Below are 25,302 nucleotides of genomic sequence, written 5' to 3'. Positions count from 1 at the left end.
AATTGAGCTCAGAAGCTCAATGTCTATCATGACCTCTCTTTTAGAATGTCCAAGAGCAAGCAAACTATTCCTCCAGGAGAGGGCGCCAACAGACTACTAAAGAGATCATCATTACTCAAAGAAAACCCCAAAAACCAATGCATGATAGGAATAAACAGGTAACTTTCTTTGGAGTGGAAGCGGAGAGATCGCACCAGATGCCAATTCTAGATGTTATCACACCTGTGGTCACTGCAGCAGCAGGTGAATCCACTTTGTCCAAAAGGGATCTATTCCATTCAATTGCAAATGATCTAGATAAGACAGAGAACTGCAGCACGGGGACATAGCCGAGTTGGTCAGGTTGAGTGGTGATGAGTTTGCTATTTGGATGAATAAAGAAAGTCAAAAGTGTGAAAGATAAAAAACAAAAGGAGGAAGTGTGAAAAGTGAATGGGCCAAATTGAGGTGCATATGAAGACGTATGCTTTCTTCCAATTCATTAAATCGGGCTAATATGAATCAGGTGAATTGAGTTCTGCTTTTGGAAACTGGGTTAAGAAGGGGTGCACCGTTCCTGGAGGTACTGCAATACCAGGTCAATGCGTGGAGTGGACAGAGCAAGCTCTTTTTCCATCTCCCTGTTCTAAAAATCCATTTAATATATGGTCCCCAGATAGGGGACGTATCAGATATTAAACTGATAAGAACAGATACTACACTTGATCTTAGCCAAAAGGCCGAGAAGCGATAACCAGAATTGGTTTGGGCCTCGAGTGGCACCCTGGCCTATGCCGGACACATCTTAGGGAGAGAGAGCGAGAGGGAGACAAACCCACGCCTACACAAGACATTTTGTCACCCAAGCCAACCCTTGAAAAGGCTGCTTTGCAGAGCCAAAACAAGAAGAATGGTGCGTTTTGCAGCCGCCGCCCACTGCAATGAATCTGAATAACTCCTCCTTTAGGGCGCAAGCAACTCCCCTCCCCCTTGCAGTCTTTCCAATTCACGATACAAAAAGACGGACAGGACAGGTTGCCTGACTTTCCGTCACTGCCACCCTTTGCCATCCTTACCCGTAGAAAGCCCTTTCATCATCCCCAAACCCTAATCTTTTCCCTTTCCTTCCCAGCCCCCAAACCCTGCCCTCTGTACCTTTCTCACCACCCGCTTCCCTTCTCCTGTCATCCCCCTACCACCCGGGAAAAAAAGAGATTGCCCCCTCCTTCCACTAGCCCACCCTCCCACCCAAAGAACAACTTCTTCTGCGCAGCTTGTTTTCTAGGCAGCAGCGCTATTGTGATGTCATCGGGGGGCATTGTGACAAGCCGCCAGTGTTCCGTCTCTTCATGTTGTGCACAGTTCAAACGGAAAATACATCAACAGGCAGACTACAGAAAAGCTTACTATCAAAGGTTAGAGGGGGGCTTTCTCAGAGGGCTTTTTACAGTTTTTCTATTCCCAATTAGCCGTTTAAGTGTACTTATTGAAAGTAGTAATTCTTTCATAGGCCGCCCTTTCTTAGTATTTGACGTTCCTTATATTGCGGTATGAGGCTTCGCAGTAGGTTGCAAACATTCATCACCCATGACTGTCCCCAATTGAGCTCAGAAGCTCAATGTCTATCATGACCTCTCTTTTAGAATGTCCAAGAGCAAGCAAACTATTCCTCCAGGAGAGGGCGCCAACAGACTACTAAAGAGATCATCATTACTCAAAGAAAACCCCAAAAACCAATGCATGATAGGAATAAACAGGTAACTTTCTTTGGAGTGGAAGCGGAGAGATCGCACCAGATGCCAATTCTAGATGTTATCACACCTGTGGTCACTGCAGCAGCAGGTGAATCCACTTTGTCCAAAAGGGATCTATTCCATTCAATTGCAAATGATCTAGATAAGACAGAGAACTGCAGCACGGGGACATAGCCGAGTTGGTCAGGTTGAGTGGTGATGAGTTTGCTATTTGGATGAATAAAGAAAGTCAAAAGTGTGAAAGATAAAAAACAAAAGGAGGAAGTGTGAAAAGTGAATGGGCCAAATTGAGGTGCATATGAAGACGTATGCTTTCTTCCAATTCATTAAATCGGGCTAATATGAATCAGGTGAATTGAGTTCTGCTTTTGGAAACTGGGTTAAGAAGGGGTGCACCGTTCCTGGAGGTACTGCAATACCAGGTCAATGCGTGGAGTGGACAGAGCAAGCTCTTTTTCCATCTCCCTGTTCTAAAAATCCATTTAATATATGGTCCCCAGATAGGGGACGTATCAGATATTAAACTGATAAGAACAGATACTACACTTGATCTTAGCCAAAAGGCCGAGAAGCGATAACCAGAATTGGTTTGGGCCTCGAGTGGCACCCTGGCCTATGCCGGACACATCTTAGGGAGAGAGAGCGAGAGGGAGACAAACCCACGCCTACACAAGACATTTTGTCACCCAAGCCAACCCTTGAAAAGGCTGCTTTGCAGAGCCAAAACAAGAAGAATGGTGCGTTTTGCAGCCGCCGCCCACTGCAATGAATCTGAATAACTCCTCCTTTAGGGCGCAAGCAACTCCCCTCCCCCTTGCAGTCTTTCCAATTCACGATACAAAAAGACGGACAGGACAGGTTGCCTGACTTTCCGTCACTGCCACCCTTTGCCATCCTTACCCGTAGAAAGCCCTTTCATCATCCCCAAACCCTAATCTTTTCCCTTTCCTTCCCAGCCCCCAAACCCTGCCCTCTGTACCTTTCTCACCACCCCGCTTCCCTTCTCCTGTCATCCCCCTACCACCCGGGAAAAAAAGAGATTGCCCCCTCCTTCCACTAGCCCACCCTCCCACCCAAAGAACAACTTCTTCTGCGCAGCTTGTTTTCTAGGCAGCAGCGCTATTGTGATGTCATCGGGGGGCATTGTGACAAGCCGCCAGTGTTCCGTCTCTTCATGTTGTGCACAGTTCAAACGGAAAATACATCAACAGGCAGACTACAGAAAAGCTTACTATCAAAGGTTAGAGGGGGGCTTTCTCAGAGGGCTTTTTACAGTTTTTCTATTCCCAATTAGCCGTTTAAGTGTACTTATTGAAAGTAGTAATTCTTTCATAGGCCGCCCTTTCTTAGTATTTGACGTTCCTTATATTGCGGTATGAGGCTTCGCAGTAGGTTGCAAACATTCATCACCCATGACTGTCCCCAATTGAGCTCAGAAGCTCAATGTCTATCATGACCTCTCTTTTAGAATGTCCAAGAGCAAGCAAACTATTCCTCCAGGAGAGGGCGCCAACAGACTACTAAAGAGATCATCATTACTCAAAGAAAACCCCAAAAACCAATGCATGATAGGAATAAACAGGTAACTTTCTTTGGAGTGGAAGCGGAGAGATCGCACCAGATGCCAATTCTAGATGTTATCACACCTGTGGTCACTGCAGCAGCAGGTGAATCCACTTTGTCCAAAAGGGATCTATTCCATTCAATTGCAAATGATCTAGATAAGACAGAGAACTGCAGCACGGGGACATAGCCGAGTTGGTCAGGTTGAGTGGTGATGAGTTTGCTATTTGGATGAATAAAGAAAGTCAAAAGTGTGAAAGATAAAAAACAAAAGGAGGAAGTGTGAAAAGTGAATGGGCCAAATTGAGGTGCATATGAAGACGTATGCTTTCTTCCAATTCATTAAATCGGGCTAATATGAATCAGGTGAATTGAGTTCTGCTTTTGGAAACTGGGTTAAGAAGGGGTGCACCGTTCCTGGAGGTACTGCAATACCAGGTCAATGCGTGGAGTGGACAGAGCAAGCTCTTTTTCCATCTCCCTGTTCTAAAAATCCATTTAATATATGGTCCCCAGATAGGGGACGTATCAGATATTAAACTGATAAGAACAGATACTACACTTGATCTTAGCCAAAAGGCCGAGAAGCGATAACCAGAATTGGTTTGGGCCTCGAGTGGCACCCTGGCCTATGCCGGACACATCTTAGGGAGAGAGAGCGAGAGGGAGACAAACCCACGCCTACACAAGACATTTTGTCACCCAAGCCAACCCTTGAAAAGGCTGCTTTGCAGAGCCAAAACAAGAAGAATGGTGCGTTTTGCAGCCGCCGCCCACTGCAATGAATCTGAATAACTCCTCCTTTAGGGCGCAAGCAACTCCCCTCCCCCTTGCAGTCTTTCCAATTCACGATACAAAAAGACGGACAGGACAGGTTGCCTGACTTTCCGTCACTGCCACCCTTTGCCATCCTTACCCGTAGAAAGCCCTTTCATCATCCCCAAACCCTAATCTTTTCCCTTTCCTTCCCAGCCCCCAAACCCTGCCCTCTGTACCTTTCTCACCACCCGCTTCCCTTCTCCTGTCATCCCCCTACCACCCGGGAAAAAAAGAGATTGCCCCCTCCTTCCACTAGCCCACCCTCCCACCCAAAGAACAACTTCTTCTGCGCAGCTTGTTTTCTAGGCAGCAGCGCTATTGTGATGTCATCGGGGGGCATTGTGACAAGCCGCCAGTGTTCCGTCTCTTCATGTTGTGCACAGTTCAAACGGAAAATACATCAACAGGCAGACTACAGAAAAGCTTACTATCAAAGGTTAGAGGGGGGCTTTCTCAGAGGGCTTTTTACAGTTTTTCTATTCCCAATTAGCCGTTTAAGTGTACTTATTGAAAGTAGTAATTCTTTCATAGGCCGCCCTTTCTTAGTATTTGACGTTCCTTATATTGCGGTATGAGGCTTCGCAGTAGGTTGCAAACATTCATCACCCATGACTGTCCCCAATTGAGCTCAGAAGCTCAATGTCTATCATGACCTCTCTTTTAGAATGTCCAAGAGCAAGCAAACTATTCCTCCAGGAGAGGGCGCCAACAGACTACTAAAGAGATCATCATTACTCAAAGAAAACCCCAAAAACCAATGCATGATAGGAATAAACAGGTAACTTTCTTTGGAGTGGAAGCGGAGAGATCGCACCAGATGCCAATTCTAGATGTTATCACACCTGTGGTCACTGCAGCAGCAGGTGAATCCACTTTGTCCAAAAGGGATCTATTCCATTCAATTGCAAATGATCTAGATAAGACAGAGAACTGCAGCACGGGGACATAGCCGAGTTGGTCAGGTTGAGTGGTGATGAGTTTGCTATTTGGATGAATAAAGAAAGTCAAAAGTGTGAAAGATAAAAAACAAAAGGAGGAAGTGTGAAAAGTGAATGGGCCAAATTGAGGTGCATATGAAGACGTATGCTTTCTTCCAATTCATTAAATCGGGCTAATATGAATCAGGTGAATTGAGTTCTGCTTTTGGAAACTGGGTTAAGAAGGGGTGCACCGTTCCTGGAGGTACTGCAATACCAGGTCAATGCGTGGAGTGGACAGAGCAAGCTCTTTTTCCATCTCCCTGTTCTAAAAATCCATTTAATATATGGTCCCCAGATAGGGGACGTATCAGATATTAAACTGATAAGAACAGATACTACACTTGATCTTAGCCAAAAGGCCGAGAAGCGATAACCAGAATTGGTTTGGGCCTCGAGTGGCACCCTGGCCTATGCCGGACACATCTTAGGGAGAGAGAGCGAGAGGGAGACAAACCCACGCCTACACAAGACATTTTGTCACCCAAGCCAACCCTTGAAAAGGCTGCTTTGCAGAGCCAAAACAAGAAGAATGGTGCGTTTTGCAGCCGCCGCCCACTGCAATGAATCTGAATAACTCCTCCTTTAGGGCGCAAGCAACTCCCCTCCCCCTTGCAGTCTTTCCAATTCACGATACAAAAAGACGGACAGGACAGGTTGCCTGACTTTCCGTCACTGCCACCCTTTGCCATCCTTACCCGTAGAAAGCCCTTTCATCATCCCCAAACCCTAATCTTTTCCCTTTCCTTCCCAGCCCCCAAACCCTGCCCTCTGTACCTTTCTCACCACCCGCTTCCCTTCTCCTGTCATCCCCCTACCACCCGGGAAAAAAAGAGATTGCCCCCTCCTTCCACTAGCCCACCCTCCCACCCAAAGAACAACTTCTTCTGCGCAGCTTGTTTTCTAGGCAGCAGCGCTATTGTGATGTCATCGGGGGGCATTGTGACAAGCCGCCAGTGTTCCGTCTCTTCATGTTGTGCACAGTTCAAACGGAAAATACATCAACAGGCAGACTACAGAAAAGCTTACTATCAAAGGTTAGAGGGGGGCTTTCTCAGAGGGCTTTTTACAGTTTTTCTATTCCCAATTAGCCGTTTAAGTGTACTTATTGAAAGTAGTAATTCTTTCATAGGCCGCCCTTTCTTAGTATTTGACGTTCCTTATATTGCGGTATGAGGCTTCGCAGTAGGTTGCAAACATTCATCACCCATGACTGTCCCCAATTGAGCTCAGAAGCTCAATGTCTATCATGACCTCTCTTTTAGAATGTCCAAGAGCAAGCAAACTATTCCTCCAGGAGAGGGCGCCAACAGACTACTAAAGAGATCATCATTACTCAAAGAAAACCCCAAAAACCAATGCATGATAGGAATAAACAGGTAACTTTCTTTGGAGTGGAAGCGGAGAGATCGCACCAGATGCCAATTCTAGATGTTATCACACCTGTGGTCACTGCAGCAGCAGGTGAATCCACTTTGTCCAAAAGGGATCTATTCCATTCAATTGCAAATGATCTAGATAAGACAGAGAACTGCAGCACGGGGACATAGCCGAGTTGGTCAGGTTGAGTGGTGATGAGTTTGCTATTTGGATGAATAAAGAAAGTCAAAAGTGTGAAAGATAAAAAACAAAAGGAGGAAGTGTGAAAAGTGAATGGGCCAAATTGAGGTGCATATGAAGACGTATGCTTTCTTCCAATTCATTAAATCGGGCTAATATGAATCAGGTGAATTGAGTTCTGCTTTTGGAAACTGGGTTAAGAAGGGGTGCACCGTTCCTGGAGGTACTGCAATACCAGGTCAATGCGTGGAGTGGACAGAGCAAGCTCTTTTTCCATCTCCCTGTTCTAAAAATCCATTTAATATATGGTCCCCAGATAGGGGACGTATCAGATATTAAACTGATAAGAACAGATACTACACTTGATCTTAGCCAAAAGGCCGAGAAGCGATAACCAGAATTGGTTTGGGCCTCGAGTGGCACCCTGGCCTATGCCGGACACATCTTAGGGAGAGAGAGCGAGAGGGAGACAAACCCACGCCTACACAAGACATTTTGTCACCCAAGCCAACCCTTGAAAAGGCTGCTTTGCAGAGCCAAAACAAGAAGAATGGTGCGTTTTGCAGCCGCCGCCCACTGCAATGAATCTGAATAACTCCTCCTTTAGGGCGCAAGCAACTCCCCTCCCCCTTGCAGTCTTTCCAATTCACGATACAAAAAGACGGACAGGACAGGTTGCCTGACTTTCCGTCACTGCCACCCTTTGCCATCCTTACCCGTAGAAAGCCCTTTCATCATCCCCAAACCCTAATCTTTTCCCTTTCCTTCCCAGCCCCCAAACCCTGCCCTCTGTACCTTTCTCACCACCCGCTTCCCTTCTCCTGTCATCCCCCTACCACCCGGGAAAAAAAGAGATTGCCCCCTCCTTCCACTAGCCCACCCTCCCACCCAAAGAACAACTTCTTCTGCGCAGCTTGTTTTCTAGGCAGCAGCGCTATTGTGATGTCATCGGGGGGCATTGTGACAAGCCGCCAGTGTTCCGTCTCTTCATGTTGTGCACAGTTCAAACGGAAAATACATCAACAGGCAGACTACAGAAAAGCTTACTATCAAAGGTTAGAGGGGGGCTTTCTCAGAGGGCTTTTTACAGTTTTTCTATTCCCAATTAGCCGTTTAAGTGTACTTATTGAAAGTAGTAATTCTTTCATAGGCCGCCCTTTCTTAGTATTTGACGTTCCTTATATTGCGGTATGAGGCTTCGCAGTAGGTTGCAAACATTCATCACCCATGACTGTCCCCAATTGAGCTCAGAAGCTCAATGTCTATCATGACCTCTCTTTTAGAATGTCCAAGAGCAAGCAAACTATTCCTCCAGGAGAGGGCGCCAACAGACTACTAAAGAGATCATCATTACTCAAAGAAAACCCCAAAAACCAATGCATGATAGGAATAAACAGGTAACTTTCTTTGGAGTGGAAGCGGAGAGATCGCACCAGATGCCAATTCTAGATGTTATCACACCTGTGGTCACTGCAGCAGCAGGTGAATCCACTTTGTCCAAAAGGGATCTATTCCATTCAATTGCAAATGATCTAGATAAGACAGAGAACTGCAGCACGGGGACATAGCCGAGTTGGTCAGGTTGAGTGGTGATGAGTTTGCTATTTGGATGAATAAAGAAAGTCAAAAGTGTGAAAGATAAAAAACAAAAGGAGGAAGTGTGAAAAGTGAATGGGCCAAATTGAGGTGCATATGAAGACGTATGCTTTCTTCCAATTCATTAAATCGGGCTAATATGAATCAGGTGAATTGAGTTCTGCTTTTGGAAACTGGGTTAAGAAGGGGTGCACCGTTCCTGGAGGTACTGCAATACCAGGTCAATGCGTGGAGTGGACAGAGCAAGCTCTTTTTCCATCTCCCTGTTCTAAAAATCCATTTAATATATGGTCCCCAGATAGGGGACGCATCAGATATTAAACTGATAAGAACAGATACTACACTTGATCTTAGCCAAAAGGCCGAGAAGCGATAACCAGAATTGGTTTGGGCCTCGAGTGGCACCCTGGCCTATGCCGGACACATCTTAGGGAGAGAGAGCGAGAGGGAGACAAACCCACGCCTACACAAGACATTTTGTCACCCAAGCCAACCCTTGAAAAGGCTGCTTTGCAGAGCCAAAACAAGAAGAATGGTGCGTTTTGCAGCCGCCGCCCACTGCAATGAATCTGAATAACTCCTCCTTTAGGGCGCAAGCAACTCCCCTCCCCCTTGCAGTCTTTCCAATTCACGATACAAAAAGACGGACAGGACAGGTTGCCTGACTTTCCGTCACTGCCACCCTTTGCCATCCTTACCCGTAGAAAGCCCTTTCATCATCCCCAAACCCTAATCTTTTCCCTTTCCTTCCCAGCCCCCAAACCCTGCCCTCTGTACCTTTCTCACCACCCGCTTCCCTTCTCCTGTCATCCCCCTACCACCCGGGAAAAAAAGAGATTGCCCCCTCCTTCCACTAGCCCACCCTCCCACCCAAAGAACAACTTCTTCTGCGCAGCTTGTTTTCTAGGCAGCAGCGCTATTGTGATGTCATCGGGGGGCATTGTGACAAGCCGCCAGTGTTCCGTCTCTTCATGTTGTGCACAGTTCAAACGGAAAATACATCAACAGGCAGACTACAGAAAAGCTTACTATCAAAGGTTAGAGGGGGGCTTTCTCAGAGGGCTTTTTACAGTTTTTCTATTCCCAATTAGCCGTTTAAGTGTACTTATTGAAAGTAGTAATTCTTTCATAGGCCGCCCTTTCTTAGTATTTGACGTTCCTTATATTGCGGTATGAGGCTTCGCAGTAGGTTGCAAACATTCATCACCCATGACTGTCCCCAATTGAGCTCAGAAGCTCAATGTCTATCATGACCTCTCTTTTAGAATGTCCAAGAGCAAGCAAACTATTCCTCCAGGAGAGGGCGCCAACAGACTACTAAAGAGATCATCATTACTCAAAGAAAACCCCAAAAACCAATGCATGATAGGAATAAACAGGTAACTTTCTTTGGAGTGGAAGCGGAGAGATCGCACCAGATGCCAATTCTAGATGTTATCACACCTGTGGTCACTGCAGCAGCAGGTGAATCCACTTTGTCCAAAAGGGATCTATTCCATTCAATTGCAAATGATCTAGATAAGGCAGAGAACTGCAGCACGGGGACATAGCCGAGTTGGTCAGGTTGAGTGGTGATGAGTTTGCTATTTGGATGAATAAAGAAAGTCAAAAGTGTGAAAGATAAAAAACAAAAGGAGGAAGTGTGAAAAGTGAATGGGCCAAATTGAGGTGCATATGAAGACGTATGCTTTCTTCCAATTCATTAAATCGGGCTAATATGAATCAGGTGAATTGAGTTCTGCTTTTGGAAACTGGGTTAAGAAGGGGTGCACCGTTCCTGGAGGTACTGCAATACCAGGTCAATGCGTGGAGTGGACAGAGCAAGCTCTTTTTCCATCTCCCTGTTCTAAAAATCCATTTAATATATGGTCCCCAGATAGGGGACGTATCAGATATTAAACTGATAAGAACAGATACTACACTTGATCTTAGCCAAAAGGCCGAGAAGCGATAACCAGAATTGGTTTGGGCCTCGAGTGGCACCCTGGCCTATGCCGGACACATCTTAGGGAGAGAGAGCGAGAGGGAGACAAACCCACGCCTACACAAGACATTTTGTCACCCAAGCCAACCCTTGAAAAGGCTGCTTTGCAGAGCCAAAACAAGAAGAATGGTGCGTTTTGCAGCCGCCGCCCACTGCAATGAATCTGAATAACTCCTCCTTTAGGGCGCAAGCAACTCCCCTCCCCCTTGCAGTCTTTCCAATTCACGATACAAAAAGACGGACAGGACAGGTTGCCTGACTTTCCGTCACTGCCACCCTTTGCCATCCTTACCCGTAGAAAGCCCTTTCATCATCCCCAAACCCTAATCTTTTCCCTTTCCTTCCCAGCCCCCAAACCCTGCCCTCTGTACCTTTCTCACCACCCGCTTCCCTTCTCCTGTCATCCCCCTACCACCCGGGAAAAAAAGAGATTGCCCCCTCCTTCCACTAGCCCACCCTCCCACCCAAAGAACAACTTCTTCTGCGCAGCTTGTTTTCTAGGCAGCAGCGCTATTGTGATGTCATCGGGGGGCATTGTGACAAGCCGCCAGTGTTCCGTCTCTTCATGTTGTGCACAGTTCAAACGGAAAATACATCAACAGGCAGACTACAGAAAAGCTTACTATCAAAGGTTAGAGGGGGGCTTTCTCAGAGGGCTTTTTACAGTTTTTCTATTCCCAATTAGCCGTTTAAGTGTACTTATTGAAAGTAGTAATTCTTTCATAGGCCGCCCTTTCTTAGTATTTGACGTTCCTTATATTGCGGTATGAGGCTTCGCAGTAGGTTGCAAACATTCATCACCCATGACTGTCCCCAATTGAGCTCAGAAGCTCAATGTCTATCATGACCTCTCTTTTAGAATGTCCAAGAGCAAGCAAACTATTCCTCCAGGAGAGGGCGCCAACAGACTACTAAAGAGATCATCATTACTCAAAGAAAACCCCAAAAACCAATGCATGATAGGAATAAACAGGTAACTTTCTTTGGAGTGGAAGCGGAGAGATCGCACCAGATGCCAATTCTAGATGTTATCACACCTGTGGTCACTGCAGCAGCAGGTGAATCCACTTTGTCCAAAAGGGATCTATTCCATTCAATTGCAAATGATCTAGATAAGACAGAGAACTGCAGCACGGGGACATAGCCGAGTTGGTCAGGTTGAGTGGTGATGAGTTTGCTATTTGGATGAATAAAGAAAGTCAAAAGTGTGAAAGATAAAAAACAAAAGGAGGAAGTGTGAAAAGTGAATGGGCCAAATTGAGGTGCATATGAAGACGTATGCTTTCTTCCAATTCATTAAATCGGGCTAATATGAATCAGGTGAATTGAGTTCTGCTTTTGGAAACTGGGTTAAGAAGGGGTGCACCGTTCCTGGAGGTACTGCAATACCAGGTCAATGCGTGGAGTGGACAGAGCAAGCTCTTTTTCCATCTCCCTGTTCTAAAAATCCATTTAATATATGGTCCCCAGATAGGGGACGTATCAGATATTAAACTGATAAGAACAGATACTACACTTGATCTTAGCCAAAAGGCCGAGAAGCGATAACCAGAATTGGTTTGGGCCTCGAGTGGCACCCTGGCCTATGCCGGACACATCTTAGGGAGAGAGAGCGAGAGGGAGACAAACCCACGCCTACACAAGACATTTTGTCACCCAAGCCAACCCTTGAAAAGGCTGCTTTGCAGAGCCAAAACAAGAAGAATGGTGCGTTTTGCAGCCGCCGCCCACTGCAATGAATCTGAATAACTCCTCCTTTAGGGCGCAAGCAACTCCCCTCCCCCTTGCAGTCTTTCCAATTCACGATACAAAAAGACGGACAGGACAGGTTGCCTGACTTTCCGTCACTGCCACCCTTTGCCATCCTTACCCGTAGAAAGCCCTTTCATCATCCCCAAACCCTAATCTTTTCCCTTTCCTTCCCAGCCCCCAAACCCTGCCCTCTGTACCTTTCTCACCACCCGCTTCCCTTCTCCTGTCATCCCCCTACCACCCGGGAAAAAAAGAGATTGCCCCCTCCTTCCACTAGCCCACCCTCCCACCCAAAGAACAACTTCTTCTGCGCAGCTTGTTTTCTAGGCAGCAGCGCTATTGTGATGTCATCGGGGGGCATTGTGACAAGCCGCCAGTGTTCCGTCTCTTCATGTTGTGCACAGTTCAAACGGAAAATACATCAACAGGCAGACTACAGAAAAGCTTACTATCAAAGGTTAGAGGGGGGCTTTCTCAGAGGGCTTTTTACAGTTTTTCTATTCCCAATTAGCCGTTTAAGTGTACTTATTGAAAGTAGTAATTCTTTCATAGGCCGCCCTTTCTTAGTATTTGACGTTCCTTATATTGCGGTATGAGGCTTCGCAGTAGGTTGCAAACATTCATCACCCATGACTGTCCCCAATTGAGCTCAGAAGCTCAATGTCTATCATGACCTCTCTTTTAGAATGTCCAAGAGCAAGCAAACTATTCCTCCAGGAGAGGGCGCCAACAGACTACTAAAGAGATCATCATTACTCAAAGAAAACCCCAAAAACCAATGCATGATAGGAATAAACAGGTAACTTTCTTTGGAGTGGAAGCGGAGAGATCGCACCAGATGCCAATTCTAGATGTTATCACACCTGTGGTCACTGCAGCAGCAGGTGAATCCACTTTGTCCAAAAGGGATCTATTCCATTCAATTGCAAATGATCTAGATAAGACAGAGAACTGCAGCACGGGGACATAGCCGAGTTGGTCAGGTTGAGTGGTGATGAGTTTGCTATTTGGATGAATAAAGAAAGTCAAAAGTGTGAAAGATAAAAAACAAAAGGAGGAAGTGTGAAAAGTGAATGGGCCAAATTGAGGTGCATATGAAGACGTATGCTTTCTTCCAATTCATTAAATCGGGCTAATATGAATCAGGTGAATTGAGTTCTGCTTTTGGAAACTGGGTTAAGAAGGGGTGCACCGTTCCTGGAGGTACTGCAATACCAGGTCAATGCGTGGAGTGGACAGAGCAAGCTCTTTTTCCATCTCCCTGTTCTAAAAATCCATTTAATATATGGTCCCCAGATAGGGGACGTATCAGATATTAAACTGATAAGAACAGATACTACACTTGATCTTAGCCAAAAGGCCGAGAAGCGATAACCAGAATTGGTTTGGGCCTCGAGTGGCACCCTGGCCTATGCCGGACACATCTTAGGGAGAGAGAGCGAGAGGGAGACAAACCCACGCCTACACAAGACATTTTGTCACCCAAGCCAACCCTTGAAAAGGCTGCTTTGCAGAGCCAAAACAAGAAGAATGGTGCGTTTTGCAGCCGCCGCCCACTGCAATGAATCTGAATAACTCCTCCTTTAGGGCGCAAGCAACTCCCCTCCCCCTTGCAGTCTTTCCAATTCACGATACAAAAAGACGGACAGGACAGGTTGCCTGACTTTCCGTCACTGCCACCCTTTGCCATCCTTACCCGTAGAAAGCCCTTTCATCATCCCCAAACCCTAATCTTTTCCCTTTCCTTCCCAGCCCCCAAACCCTGCCCTCTGTACCTTTCTCACCACCCGCTTCCCTTCTCCTGTCATCCCCCTACCACCCGGGAAAAAAAGAGATTGCCCCCTCCTTCCACTAGCCCACCCTCCCACCCAAAGAACAACTTCTTCTGCGCAGCTTGTTTTCTAGGCAGCAGCGCTATTGTGATGTCATCGGGGGGCATTGTGACAAGCCGCCAGTGTTCCGTCTCTTCATGTTGTGCACAGTTCAAACGGAAAATACATCAACAGGCAGACTACAGAAAAGCTTACTATCAAAGGTTAGAGGGGGGCTTTCTCAGAGGGCTTTTTACAGTTTTTCTATTCCCAATTAGCCGTTTAAGTGTACTTATTGAAAGTAGTAATTCTTTCATAGGCCGCCCTTTCTTAGTATTTGACGTTCCTTATATTGCGGTATGAGGCTTCGCAGTAGGTTGCAAACATTCATCACCCATGACTGTCCCCAATTGAGCTCAGAAGCTCAATGTCTATCATGACCTCTCTTTTAGAATGTCCAAGAGCAAGCAAACTATTCCTCCAGGAGAGGGCGCCAACAGACTACTAAAGAGATCATCATTACTCAAAGAAAACCCCAAAAACCAATGCATGATAGGAATAAACAGGTAACTTTCTTTGGAGTGGAAGCGGAGAGATCGCACCAGATGCCAATTCTAGATGTTATCACACCTGTGGTCACTGCAGCAGCAGGTGAATCCACTTTGTCCAAAAGGGATCTATTCCATTCAATTGCAAATGATCTAGATAAGACAGAGAACTGCAGCACGGGGACATAGCCGAGTTGGTCAGGTTGAGTGCTGATGAGTTTGCTATTTGGATGAATAAAGAAAGTCAAAAGTGTGAAAGATAAAAAACAAAAGGAGGAAGTGTGAAAAGTGAATGGGCCAAATTGAGGTGCATATGAAGACGTATGCTTTCTTCCAATTCATTAAATCGGGCTAATATGAATCAGGTGAATTGAGTTCTGCTTTTGGAAACTGGGTTAAGAAGGGGTGCACCGTTCCTGGAGGTACTGCAATACCAGGTCAATGCGTGGAGTGGACAGAGCAAGCTCTTTTTCCATCTCCCTGTTCTAAAAATCCATTTAATATATGGTCCCCAGATAGGGGACGTATCAGATATTAAACTGATAAGAACAGATACTACACTTGATCTTAGCCAAAAGGCCGAGAAGCGATAACCAGAATTGGTTTGGGCCTCGAGTGGCACCCTGGCCTATGCCGGACACATCTTAGGGAGAGAGAGCGAGAGGGAGACAAACCCACGCCTACACAAGACATTTTGTCACCCAAGCCAACCCTTGAAAAGGCTGCTTTGCAGAGCCAAAACAAGAAGAATGGTGCGTTTTGCAGCCGCCGCCCACTGCAATGAATCTGAATAACTCCTCCTTTAGGGCGCAAGCAACTCCCCTCCCCCTTGCAGTCTTTCCAATTCACGATACAAAAAGACGGACAGGACAGGTTGCCTGACTTTCCGTCACTGCCACCCTTTGCCATCCTTACCCGTAGAAAGCCCTTTCATCATCCCCAAACCCTAATCTTTTCCCTTTCCTTCCCAGCCCCCAAACCCTGCCCTCTGTACCTTTCTCACCACCCGCTTCCCTTCTCCTGTCATCCCCCTACCACCCGGGAAAAAAAGAGATTGCCCCCTCCTTCCACTAGCCCACCCTCCCACCCAAAGAACAACTTCTTCTGCGCAGCTTGTTTTCTAGGCAGCAGCGCTATTGTGATGTCATCGGGGGGCATTGTGACAAGCCGCCAGTGTTCCGTCTCTTCATGTTGTGCACAGTTCAAACGGAAAATACATCAACAGGCAGACTACAGAAAAGCTTACTATCAAAGGTTAGAGGGGGGCTTTCTCAGAGGGCTTTTTACAGTTTTTCTATTCCCAATTAGCCGTTTAAGTGTACTTATTGAAAGTAGTAATTCTTTCATAGGCCGCCCTTTCTTAGTATTTGACGTTCCTTATATTGCGGTATGAGGCTTCGCAGTAGGTTGCAAACATTCATCACCCATGACTGTCCCCAATTGAGCTCAGAAGCTCAATGTCTATCATGACCTCTCTTTTAGAATGTCCAAGAGCAAGCAAACTATTCCTCCAGGAGAGGGCGCCAACAGACTACTAAAGAGATCATCATTACTCAAAGAAAACCCCAAAAACCAATGCATGATAGGAATAAACAGGTAACTTTCTTTGGAGTGGAAGCGGAGAGATCGCACCAGATGCCAATTCTAGATGTTATCACACCTGTGGTCACTGCAGCAGCAGGTGAATCCACTTTGTCCAAAAGGGATCTATTCCATTCAATTGCAAATGATCTAGATAAGACAGAGAACTGCAGCACGGGGACATAGCCGAGTTGGTCAGGTTGAGTGGTGATGAGTTTGCTATTTGGATGAATAAAGAAAGTCAAAAGTGTGAAAGATAAAAAACAAAAGGAGGAAGTGTGAAAAGTGAATGGGCCAAATTGAGGTGCATATGAAGACGTATGCTTTCTTCCAATTCATTAAATCGGGCTAATATGAATCAGGTGAATTGAGTTCTGCTTTTGGAAACTGGGTTAAGAAGGGGTGCACCGTTCCTGGAGGTACTGCAATACCAGGTCAATGCGTGGAGTGGACAGAGCAAGCTCTTTTTCCATCTCCCTGTTCTAAAAATCCATTTAATATATGGTCCCCAGATAGGGGACGTATCAGATATTAAACTGATAAGAACAGATACTACACTTGATCTTAGCCAAAAGGCCGAGAAGCGATAACCAGAATTGGTTTGGGCCTCGAGTGGCACCCTGGCCTATGCCGGACACATCTTAGGGAGAGAGAGCGAGAGGGAGACAAACCCACGCCTACACAAGACATTTTGTCACCCAAGCCAACCCTTGAAAAGGCTGCTTTGCAGAGCCAAAACAAGAAGAATGGTGCGTTTTGCAGCCGCCGCCCACTGCAATGAATCTGAATAACTCCTCCTTTAGGGCGCAAGCAACTCCCCTCCCCCTTGCAGTCTTTCCAATTCACGATACAAAAAGACGGACAGGACAGGTTGCCTGACTTTCCGTCACTGCCACCCTTTGCCATCCTTACCCGTAGAAAGCCCTTTCATCATCCCCAAACCCTAATCTTTTCCCTTTCCTTCCCAGCCCCCAAACCCTGCCCTCTGTACCTTTCTCACCACCCGCTTCCCTTCTCCTGTCATCCCCCTACCACCCGGGAAAAAAAGAGATTGCCCCCTCCTTCCACTAGCCCACCCTCCCACCCAAAGAACAACTTCTTCTGCGCAGCTTGTTTTCTAGGCAGCAGCGCTATTGTGATGTCATCGGGGGGCATTGTGACAAGCCGCCAGTGTTCCGTCTCTTCATGTTGTGCACAGTTCAAACGGAAAATACATCAACAGGCAGACTACAGAAAAGCTTACTATCAAAGGTTAGAGGGGGGCTTTCTCAGAGGGCTTTTTACAGTTTTTCTATTCCCAATTAGCCGTTTAAGTGTACTTATTGAAAGTAGTAATTCTTTCATAGGCCGCCCTTTCTTAGTATTTGACGTTCCTTATATTGCGGTATGAGGCTTCGCAGTAGGTTGCAAACATTCATCACCCATGACTGTCCCCAATTGAGCTCAGAAGCTCAATGTCTATCATGACCTCTCTTTTAGAATGTCCAAGAGCAAGCAAACTATTCCTCCAGGAGAGGGCGCCAACAGACTACTAAAGAGATCATCATTACTCAAAGAAAACCCCAAAAACCAATGCATGATAGGAATAAACAGGTAACTTTCTTTGGAGTGGAAGCGGAGAGATCGCACCAGATGCCAATTCTAGATGTTATCACACCTGTGGTCACTGCAGCAGCAGGTGAATCCACTTTGTCCAAAAGGGATCTATTCCATTCAATTGCAAATGATCTAGATAAGACAGAGAACTGCAGCACGGGGACATAGCCGAGTTGGTCAGGTTGAGTGGTGATGAGTTTGCTATTTGGATGAATAAAGAAAGTCAAAAGTGTGAAAGATAAAAAACAAAAGGAGGAAGTGTGAAAAGTGAATGGGCCAAATTGAGGTGCATATGAAGACGTATGCTTTCTTCCAATTCATTAAATCGGGCTAATATGAATCAGGTGAATTGAGTTCTGCTTTTGGAAACTGGGTTAAGAAGGGGTGCACCGTTCCTGGAGGTACTGCAATACCAGGTCAATGCGTGGAGTGGACAGAGCAAGCTCTTTTTCCATCTCCCTGTTCTAAAAATCCATTTAATATATGGTCCCCAGATAGGGGACGTATCAGATATTAAACTGATAAGAACAGATACTACACTTGATCTTAGCCAAAAGGCCGAGAAGCGATAACCAGAATTGGTTTGGGCCTCGAGTGGCACCCTGGCCTATGCCGGACACATCTTAGGGAGAGAGAGCGAGAGGGAGACAAACCCACGCCTACACAAGACATTTTGTCACCCAAGCCAACCCTTGAAAAGGCTGCTTTGCAGAGCCAAAACAAGAAGAATGGTGCGTTTTGCAGCCGCCGCCCACTGCAATGAATCTGAATAACTCCTCCTTTAGGGCGCAAGCAACTCCCCTCCCCCTTGCAGTCTTTCCAATTCACGATACAAAAAGACGGACAGGACAGGTTGCCTGACTTTCCGTCACTGCCACCCTTTGCCATCCTTACCCGTAGAAAGCCCTTTCATCATCCCCAAACCCTAATCTTTTCCCTTTCCTTCCCAGCCCCCAAACCCTGCCCTCTGTACCTTTCTCACCACCCGCTTCCCTTCTCCTGTCATCCCCCTACCACCCGGGAAAAAAAGAGATTGCCCCCTCCTTCCACTAGCCCACCCTCCCACCCAAAGAACAACTTCTTCTGCGCAGCTTGTTTTCTAGGCAGCAGCGCTATTGTGATGTCATCGGGGGGCATTGTGACAAGCCGCCAGTGTTCCGTCTCTTCATGTTGTGCACAGTTCAAACGGAAAATACATCAACAGGCAGACTACAGAAAAGCTTACTATCAAAGGTTAGAGGGGGGCTTTCTCAGAGGGCTTTTTACAGTTTTTCTATTCCCAATTAGCCGTTTAAGTGTACTTATTGAAAGTAGTAATTCTTTCATAGGCCGCCCTTTCTTAGTATTTGACGTTCCTTATATTGCGGTATGAGGCTTCGCAGTAGGTTGCAAACATTCATCACCCATGACTGTCCCCAATTGAGCTCAGAAGCTCAATGTCTATCATGACCTCTCTTTTAGAATGTCCAAGAGCAAGCAAACTATTCCTCCAGGAGAGGGCGCCAACAGACTACTAAAGAGATCATCATTACTCAAAGAAAACCCCAAAAACCAATGCATGATAGGAATAAACAGGTAACTTTCTTTGGAGTGGAAGCGGAGAGATCGCACCAGATGCCAATTCTAGATGTTATCACACCTGTGGTCACTGCAGCAGCAGGTGAATCCACTTTGTCCAAAAGGGATCTATTCCATTCAATTGCAAATGATCTAGATAAGACAGAGAACTGCAGCACGGGGACATAGCCGAGTTGGTCAGGTTGAGTGCTGATGAGTTTGCTATTTGGATGAATAAAGAAAGTCAAAAGTGTGAAAGATAAAAAACAAAAGGAGGAAGTGTGAAAAGTGAATGGGCCAAATTGAGGTGCATATGAAGACGTATGCTTTCTTCCAATTCATTAAATCGGGCTAATATGAATCAGGTGAATTGAGTTCTGCTTTTGGAAACTGGGTTAAGAAGGGGTGCACCGTTCCTGGAGGTACTGCAATACCAGGTCAATGCGTGGAGTGGACAGAGCAAGCTCTTTTTCCATCTCCCTGTTCTAAAAATCCATTTAATATATGGTCCCCAGATAGGGGACGTATCAGATATTAAACTGATAAGAACAGATACTACACTTGATCTTAGCCAAAAGGCCGAGAAGCGATAACCAGAATTGGTTTGGGCCTCGAGTGGCACCCTGGCCTATGCCGGACACATCTTAGGGAGAGAGAGCGAGAGGGAGACAAACCCACGCCTACACAAGACATTTTGTCACCCAAGCCAACCCTTGAAAAGGCTGCTTTGCAGAGCCAAAACAAGAAGAATGGTGCGTTTTGCAGCCGCCGCCCACTGCAATGAATCTGAATAACTCCTCCTTTAGGGCGCAAGCAACTCCCCTCCCCCTTGCAGTCTTTCCAATTCACGATACAAAAAGACGGACAGGACAGGTTGCCTGACTTTCCGTCACTGCCACCCTTTGCCATCCTTACCCGTAGAAAGCCCTTTCATCATCCCCAAACCCTAATCTTTTCCCTTTCCTTCCCAGCCCCCAAACCCTGCCCTCTGTACCTTTCTCACCACCCGCTTCCCTTCTCCTGTCATCCCCCTACCACCCGGGAAAAAAAGAGATTGCCCCCTCCTTCCACTAGCCCACCCTCCCACCCAAAGAACAACTTCTTCTGCGCAGCTTGTTTTCTAGGCAGCAGCGCTATTGTGATGTCATCGGGGGGCATTGTGACAAGCCGCCAGTGTTCCGTCTCTTCATGTTGTGCACAGTTCAAACGGAAAATACATCAACAGGCAGACTACAGAAAAGCTTACTATCAAAGGTTAGAGGGGGGCTTTCTCAGAGGGCTTTTTACAGTTTTTCTATTCCCAATTAGCCGTTTAAGTGTACTTATTGAAAGTAGTAATTCTTTCATAGGCCGCCCTTTCTTAGTATTTGACGTTCCTTATATTGCGGTATGAGGCTTCGCAGTAGGTTGCAAACATTCATCACCCATGACTGTCCCCAATTGAGCTCAGAAGCTCAATGTCTATCATGACCTCTCTTTTAGAATGTCCAAGAGCAAGCAAACTATTCCTCCAGGAGAGGGCGCCAACAGACTACTAAAGAGATCATCATTACTCAAAGAAAACCCCAAAAACCAATGCATGATAGGAATAAACAGGTAACTTTCTTTGGAGTGGAAGCGGAGAGATCGCACCAGATGCCAATTCTAGATGTTATCACACCTGTGGTCACTGCAGCAGCAGGTGAATCCACTTTGTCCAAAAGGGATCTATTCCATTCAATTGCAAATGATCTAGATAAGACAGAGAACTGCAGCACGGGGACATAGCCGAGTTGGTCAGGTTGAGTGGTGATGAGTTTGCTATTTGGATGAATAAAGAAAGTCAAAAGTGTGAAAGATAAAAAACAAAAGGAGGAAGTGTGAAAAGTGAATGGGCCAAATTGAGGTGCATATGAAGACGTATGCTTTCTTCCAATTCATTAAATCGGGCTAATATGAATCAGGTGAATTGAGTTCTGCTTTTGGAAACTGGGTTAAGAAGGGGTGCACCGTTCCTGGAGGTACTGCAATACCAGGTCAATGCGTGGAGTGGACAGAGCAAGCTCTTTTTCCATCTCCCTGTTCTAAAAATCCATTTAATATATGGTCCCCAGATAGGGGACGTATCAGATATTAAACTGATAAGAACAGATACTACACTTGATCTTAGCCAAAAGGCCGAGAAGCGATAACCAGAATTGGTTTGGGCCTCGAGTGGCACCCTGGCCTATGCCGGACACATCTTAGGGAGAGAGAGCGAGAGGGAGACAAACCCACGCCTACACAAGACATTTTGTCACCCAAGCCAACCCTTGAAAAGGCTGCTTTGCAGAGCCAAAACAAGAAGAATGGTGCGTTTTGCAGCCGCCGCCCACTGCAATGAATCTGAATAACTCCTCCTTTAGGGCGCAAGCAACTCCCCTCCCCCTTGCAGTCTTTCCAATTCACGATACAAAAAGACGGACAGGACAGGTTGCCTGACTTTCCGTCACTGCCACCCTTTGCCATCCTTACCCGTAGAAAGCCCTTTCATCATCCCCAAACCCTAATCTTTTCCCTTTCCTTCCCAGCCCCCAAACCCTGCCCTCTGTACCTTTCTCACCACCCGCTTCCCTTCTCCTGTCATCCCCCTACCACCCGGGAAAAAAAGAGATTGCCCCCTCCTTCCACTAGCCCACCCTCCCACCCAAAGAACAACTTCTTCTGCGCAGCTTGTTTTCTAGGCAGCAGCGCTATTGTGATGTCATCGGGGGGCATTGTGACAAGCCGCCAGTGTTCCGTCTCTTCATGTTGTGCACAGTTCAAACGGAAAATACATCAACAGGCAGACTACAGAAAAGCTTACTATCAAAGGTTAGAGGGGGGCTTTCTCAGAGGGCTTTTTACAGTTTTTCTATTCCCAATTAGCCGTTTAAGTGTACTTATTGAAAGTAGTAATTCTTTCATAGGCCGCCCTTTCTTAGTATTTGACGTTCCTTATATTGCGGTATGAGGCTTCGCAGTAGGTTGCAAACATTCATCACCCATGACTGTCCCCAATTGAGCTCAGAAGCTCAATGTCTATCATGACCTCTCTTTTAGAATGTCCAAGAGCAAGCAAACTATTCCTCCAGGAGAGGGCGCCAACAGACTACTAAAGAGATCATCATTACTCAAAGAAAACCCCAAAAACCAATGCATGATAGGAATAAACAGGTAACTTTCTTTGGAGTGGAAGCGGAGAGATCGCACCAGATGCCAATTCTAGATGTTATCACACCTGTGGTCACTGCAGCAGCAGGTGAATCCACTTTGTCCAAAAGGGATCTATTCCATTCAATTGCAAATGATCTAGATAAGACAGAGAACTGCAGCACGGGGACATAGCCGAGTTGGTCAGGTTGAGTGGTGATGAGTTTGCTATTTGGATGAATAAAGAAAGTCAAAAGTGTGAAAGATAAAAAACAAAAGGAGGAAGTGTGAAAAGTGAATGGGCCAAATTGAGGTGCATATGAAGACGTATGCTTTCTTCCAATTCATTAAATCGGGCTAATATGAATCAGGTGAATTGAGTTCTGCTTTTGGAAACTGGGTTAAGAAGGGGTGCACCGTTCCTGGAGGTACTGCAATACCAGGTCAATGCGTGGAGTGGACAGAGCAAGCTCTTTTTCCATCTCCCTGTTCTAAAAATCCATTTAATATATGGTCCCCAGATAGGGGACGTATCAGATATTAAACTGATAAGAACAGATACTACACTTGATCTTAGCCAAAAGGCCGAGAAGCGATAACCAGAATTGGTTTGGGCCTCGAGTGGCACCCTGGCCTATGCCGGACACATCTTAGGGAGAGAGAGCGAGAGGGAGACAAACCCACGCCTACACAAGACATTTTGTCACCCAAGCCAACCCTTGAAAAGGCTGCTTTGCAGAGCCAAAACAAGAAGAATGGTGCGTTTTGCAGCCGCCGCCCACTGCAATGAATCTGAATAACTCCTCCTTTAGGGCGCAAGCAACTCCCCTCCCCCTTGCAGTCTTTCCAATTCACGATACAAAAAGACGGACAGGACAGGTTGCCTGACTTTCCGTCACTGCCACCCTTTGCCATCCTTACCCGTAGAAAGCCCTTTCATCATCCCCAAACCCTAATCTTTTCCCTTTCCTTCCCAGCCCCCAAACCCTGCCCTCTGTACCTTTCTCACCACCCGCTTCCCTTCTCCTGTCATCCCCCTACCACCCGGGAAAAAAAGAGATTGCCCCCTCCTTCCACTAGCCCACCCTCCCACCCAAAGAACAACTTCTTCTGCGCAGCTTGTTTTCTAGGCAGCAGCGCTATTGTGATGTCATCGGGGGGCATTGTGACAAGCCGCCAGTGTTCCGTCTCTTCATGTTGTGCACAGTTCAAACGGAAAATACATCAACAGGCAGACTACAGAAAAGCTTACTATCAAAGGTTAGAGGGGGGCTTTCTCAGAGGGCTTTTTACAGTTTTTCTATTCCCAATTAGCCGTTTAAGTGTACTTATTGAAAGTAGTAATTCTTTCATAGGCCGCCCTTTCTTAGTATTTGACGTTCCTTATATTGCGGTATGAGGCTTCGCAGTAGGTTGCAAACATTCATCACCCATGACTGTCCCCAATTGAGCTCAGAAGCTCAATGTCTATCATGACCTCTCTTTTAGAATGTCCAAGAGCAAGCAAACTATTCCTCCAGGAGAGGGCGCCAACAGACTACTAAAGAGATCATCATTACTCAAAGAAAACCCCAAAAACCAATGCATGATAGGAATAAACAGGTAACTTTCTTTGGAGTGGAAGCGGAGAGATCGCACCAGATGCCAATTCTAGATGTTATCACACCTGTGGTCACTGCAGCAGCAGGTGAATCCACTTTGTCCAAAAGGGATCTATTCCATTCAATTGCAAATGATCTAGATAAGACAGAGAACTGCAGCACGGGGACATAGCCGAGTTGGTCAGGTTGAGTGGTGATGAGTTTGCTATTTGGATGAATAAAGAAAGTCAAAAGTGTGAAAGATAAAAAACAAAAGGAGGAAGTGTGAAAAGTGAATGGGCCAAATTGAGGTGCATATGAAGACGTATGCTTTCTTCCAATTCATTAAATCGGGCTAATATGAATCAGGTGAATTGAGTTCTGCTTTTGGAAACTGGGTTAAGAAGGGGTGCACCGTTCCTGGAGGTACTGCAATACCAGGTCAATGCGTGGAGTGGACAGAGCAAGCTCTTTTTCCATCTCCCTGTTCTAAAAATCCATTTAATATATGGTCCCCAGATAGGGGACGTATCAGATATTAAACTGATAAGAACAGATACTACACTTGATCTTAGCCAAAAGGCCGAGAAGCGATAACCAGAATTGGTTTGGGCCTCGAGTGGCACCCTGGCCTATGCCGGACACATCTTAGGGAGAGAGAGCGAGAGGGAGACAAACCCACGCCTACACAAGACATTTTGTCACCCAAGCCAACCCTTGAAAAGGCTGCTTTGCAGAGCCAAAACAAGAAGAATGGTGCGTTTTGCAGCCGCCGCCCACTGCAATGAATCTGAATAACTCCTCCTTTAGGGCGCAAGCAACTCCCCTCCCCCTTGCAGTCTTTCCAATTCACGATACAAAAAGACGGACAGGACAGGTTGCCTGACTTTCCGTCACTGCCACCCTTTGCCATCCTTACCCGTAGAAAGCCCTTTCATCATCCCCAAACCCTAATCTTTTCCCTTTCCTTCCCAGCCCCCAAACCCTGCCCTCTGTACCTTTCTCACCACCCGCTTCCCTTCTCCTGTCATCCCCCTACCACCCGGGAAAAAAAGAGATTGCCCCCTCCTTCCACTAGCCCACCCTCCCACCCAAAGAACAACTTCTTCTGCGCAGCTTGTTTTCTAGGCAGCAGCGCTATTGTGATGTCATCGGGGGGCATTGTGACAAGCCGCCAGTGTTCCGTCTCTTCATGTTGTGCACAGTTCAAACGGAAAATACATCAACAGGCAGACTACAGAAAAGCTTACTATCAAAGGTTAGAGGGGGGCTTTCTCAGAGGGCTTTTTACAGTTTTTCTATTCCCAATTAGCCGTTTAAGTGTACTTATTGAAAGTAGTAATTCTTTCATAGGCCGCCCTTTCTTAGTATTTGACGTTCCTTATATTGCGGTATGAGGCTTCGCAGTAGGTTGCAAACATTCATCACCCATGACTGTCCCCAATTGAGCTCAGAAGCTCAATGTCTATCATGACCTCTCTTTTAGAATGTCCAA

The 25,302-nt window shown here is 46.3% G+C and overlaps 16 non-coding genes across 16 annotated transcripts; all 16 read right to left on the bottom strand.

The window, feature by feature from the left end:
- Positions 1–540: 540 nt before the first annotated feature.
- LOC142271986 (U2 spliceosomal RNA) lies at positions 541–731 on the bottom strand. Its single transcript, XR_012736941.1, has one exon. It is a non-coding gene; the product is annotated as a U2 spliceosomal RNA (small nuclear RNA).
- A 1,387-nt stretch (positions 732–2,118) lies between these two features.
- Positions 2,119–2,309, bottom strand: LOC142271985 (U2 spliceosomal RNA). Its single transcript, XR_012736940.1, has one exon. It is a non-coding gene; the product is annotated as a U2 spliceosomal RNA (small nuclear RNA).
- Positions 2,310–3,697: 1,388 nt separating this feature from the next.
- On the bottom strand, positions 3,698–3,888 carry LOC142271983 (U2 spliceosomal RNA). The gene has a single exon (XR_012736939.1). It is a non-coding gene; the product is annotated as a U2 spliceosomal RNA (small nuclear RNA).
- A 1,387-nt stretch (positions 3,889–5,275) lies between these two features.
- On the bottom strand, positions 5,276–5,466 carry LOC142271982 (U2 spliceosomal RNA). The gene has a single exon (XR_012736938.1). It is a non-coding gene; the product is annotated as a U2 spliceosomal RNA (small nuclear RNA).
- Positions 5,467–6,853: 1,387 nt separating this feature from the next.
- LOC142271981 (U2 spliceosomal RNA) lies at positions 6,854–7,044 on the bottom strand. Its single transcript, XR_012736937.1, has one exon. It is a non-coding gene; the product is annotated as a U2 spliceosomal RNA (small nuclear RNA).
- A 1,387-nt stretch (positions 7,045–8,431) lies between these two features.
- On the bottom strand, positions 8,432–8,622 carry LOC142271988 (U2 spliceosomal RNA). Its single transcript, XR_012736943.1, has one exon. It is a non-coding gene; the product is annotated as a U2 spliceosomal RNA (small nuclear RNA).
- A 1,387-nt stretch (positions 8,623–10,009) lies between these two features.
- On the bottom strand, positions 10,010–10,200 carry LOC142271980 (U2 spliceosomal RNA). Its single transcript, XR_012736936.1, has one exon. It is a non-coding gene; the product is annotated as a U2 spliceosomal RNA (small nuclear RNA).
- Positions 10,201–11,587: 1,387 nt separating this feature from the next.
- Positions 11,588–11,778, bottom strand: LOC142271979 (U2 spliceosomal RNA). The gene has a single exon (XR_012736935.1). It is a non-coding gene; the product is annotated as a U2 spliceosomal RNA (small nuclear RNA).
- Positions 11,779–13,165: 1,387 nt separating this feature from the next.
- Positions 13,166–13,356, bottom strand: LOC142271978 (U2 spliceosomal RNA). The gene has a single exon (XR_012736934.1). It is a non-coding gene; the product is annotated as a U2 spliceosomal RNA (small nuclear RNA).
- A 1,387-nt stretch (positions 13,357–14,743) lies between these two features.
- LOC142271977 (U2 spliceosomal RNA) lies at positions 14,744–14,934 on the bottom strand. The gene has a single exon (XR_012736933.1). It is a non-coding gene; the product is annotated as a U2 spliceosomal RNA (small nuclear RNA).
- Positions 14,935–16,321: 1,387 nt separating this feature from the next.
- Positions 16,322–16,512, bottom strand: LOC142271976 (U2 spliceosomal RNA). The gene has a single exon (XR_012736932.1). It is a non-coding gene; the product is annotated as a U2 spliceosomal RNA (small nuclear RNA).
- Positions 16,513–17,899: 1,387 nt separating this feature from the next.
- On the bottom strand, positions 17,900–18,090 carry LOC142271974 (U2 spliceosomal RNA). The gene has a single exon (XR_012736930.1). It is a non-coding gene; the product is annotated as a U2 spliceosomal RNA (small nuclear RNA).
- Positions 18,091–19,477: 1,387 nt separating this feature from the next.
- On the bottom strand, positions 19,478–19,668 carry LOC142271972 (U2 spliceosomal RNA). The gene has a single exon (XR_012736929.1). It is a non-coding gene; the product is annotated as a U2 spliceosomal RNA (small nuclear RNA).
- Positions 19,669–21,055: 1,387 nt separating this feature from the next.
- LOC142271971 (U2 spliceosomal RNA) lies at positions 21,056–21,246 on the bottom strand. The gene has a single exon (XR_012736928.1). It is a non-coding gene; the product is annotated as a U2 spliceosomal RNA (small nuclear RNA).
- Positions 21,247–22,633: 1,387 nt separating this feature from the next.
- LOC142271970 (U2 spliceosomal RNA) lies at positions 22,634–22,824 on the bottom strand. Its single transcript, XR_012736927.1, has one exon. It is a non-coding gene; the product is annotated as a U2 spliceosomal RNA (small nuclear RNA).
- A 1,387-nt stretch (positions 22,825–24,211) lies between these two features.
- On the bottom strand, positions 24,212–24,402 carry LOC142271969 (U2 spliceosomal RNA). The gene has a single exon (XR_012736926.1). It is a non-coding gene; the product is annotated as a U2 spliceosomal RNA (small nuclear RNA).
- Positions 24,403–25,302: the final 900 nt, after the last annotated feature.

The sequence above is a fragment of the Anomaloglossus baeobatrachus genome, unplaced genomic scaffold (assembly GCF_048569485.1).
Source record: "Anomaloglossus baeobatrachus isolate aAnoBae1 unplaced genomic scaffold, aAnoBae1.hap1 Scaffold_3419, whole genome shotgun sequence".
NCBI lineage: Eukaryota > Metazoa > Chordata > Amphibia > Anura > Aromobatidae > Anomaloglossus > Anomaloglossus baeobatrachus.
Note: the sequence above shows the minus strand (reverse complement) of the source record. Positions and strands in the feature narration are given on the sequence as shown.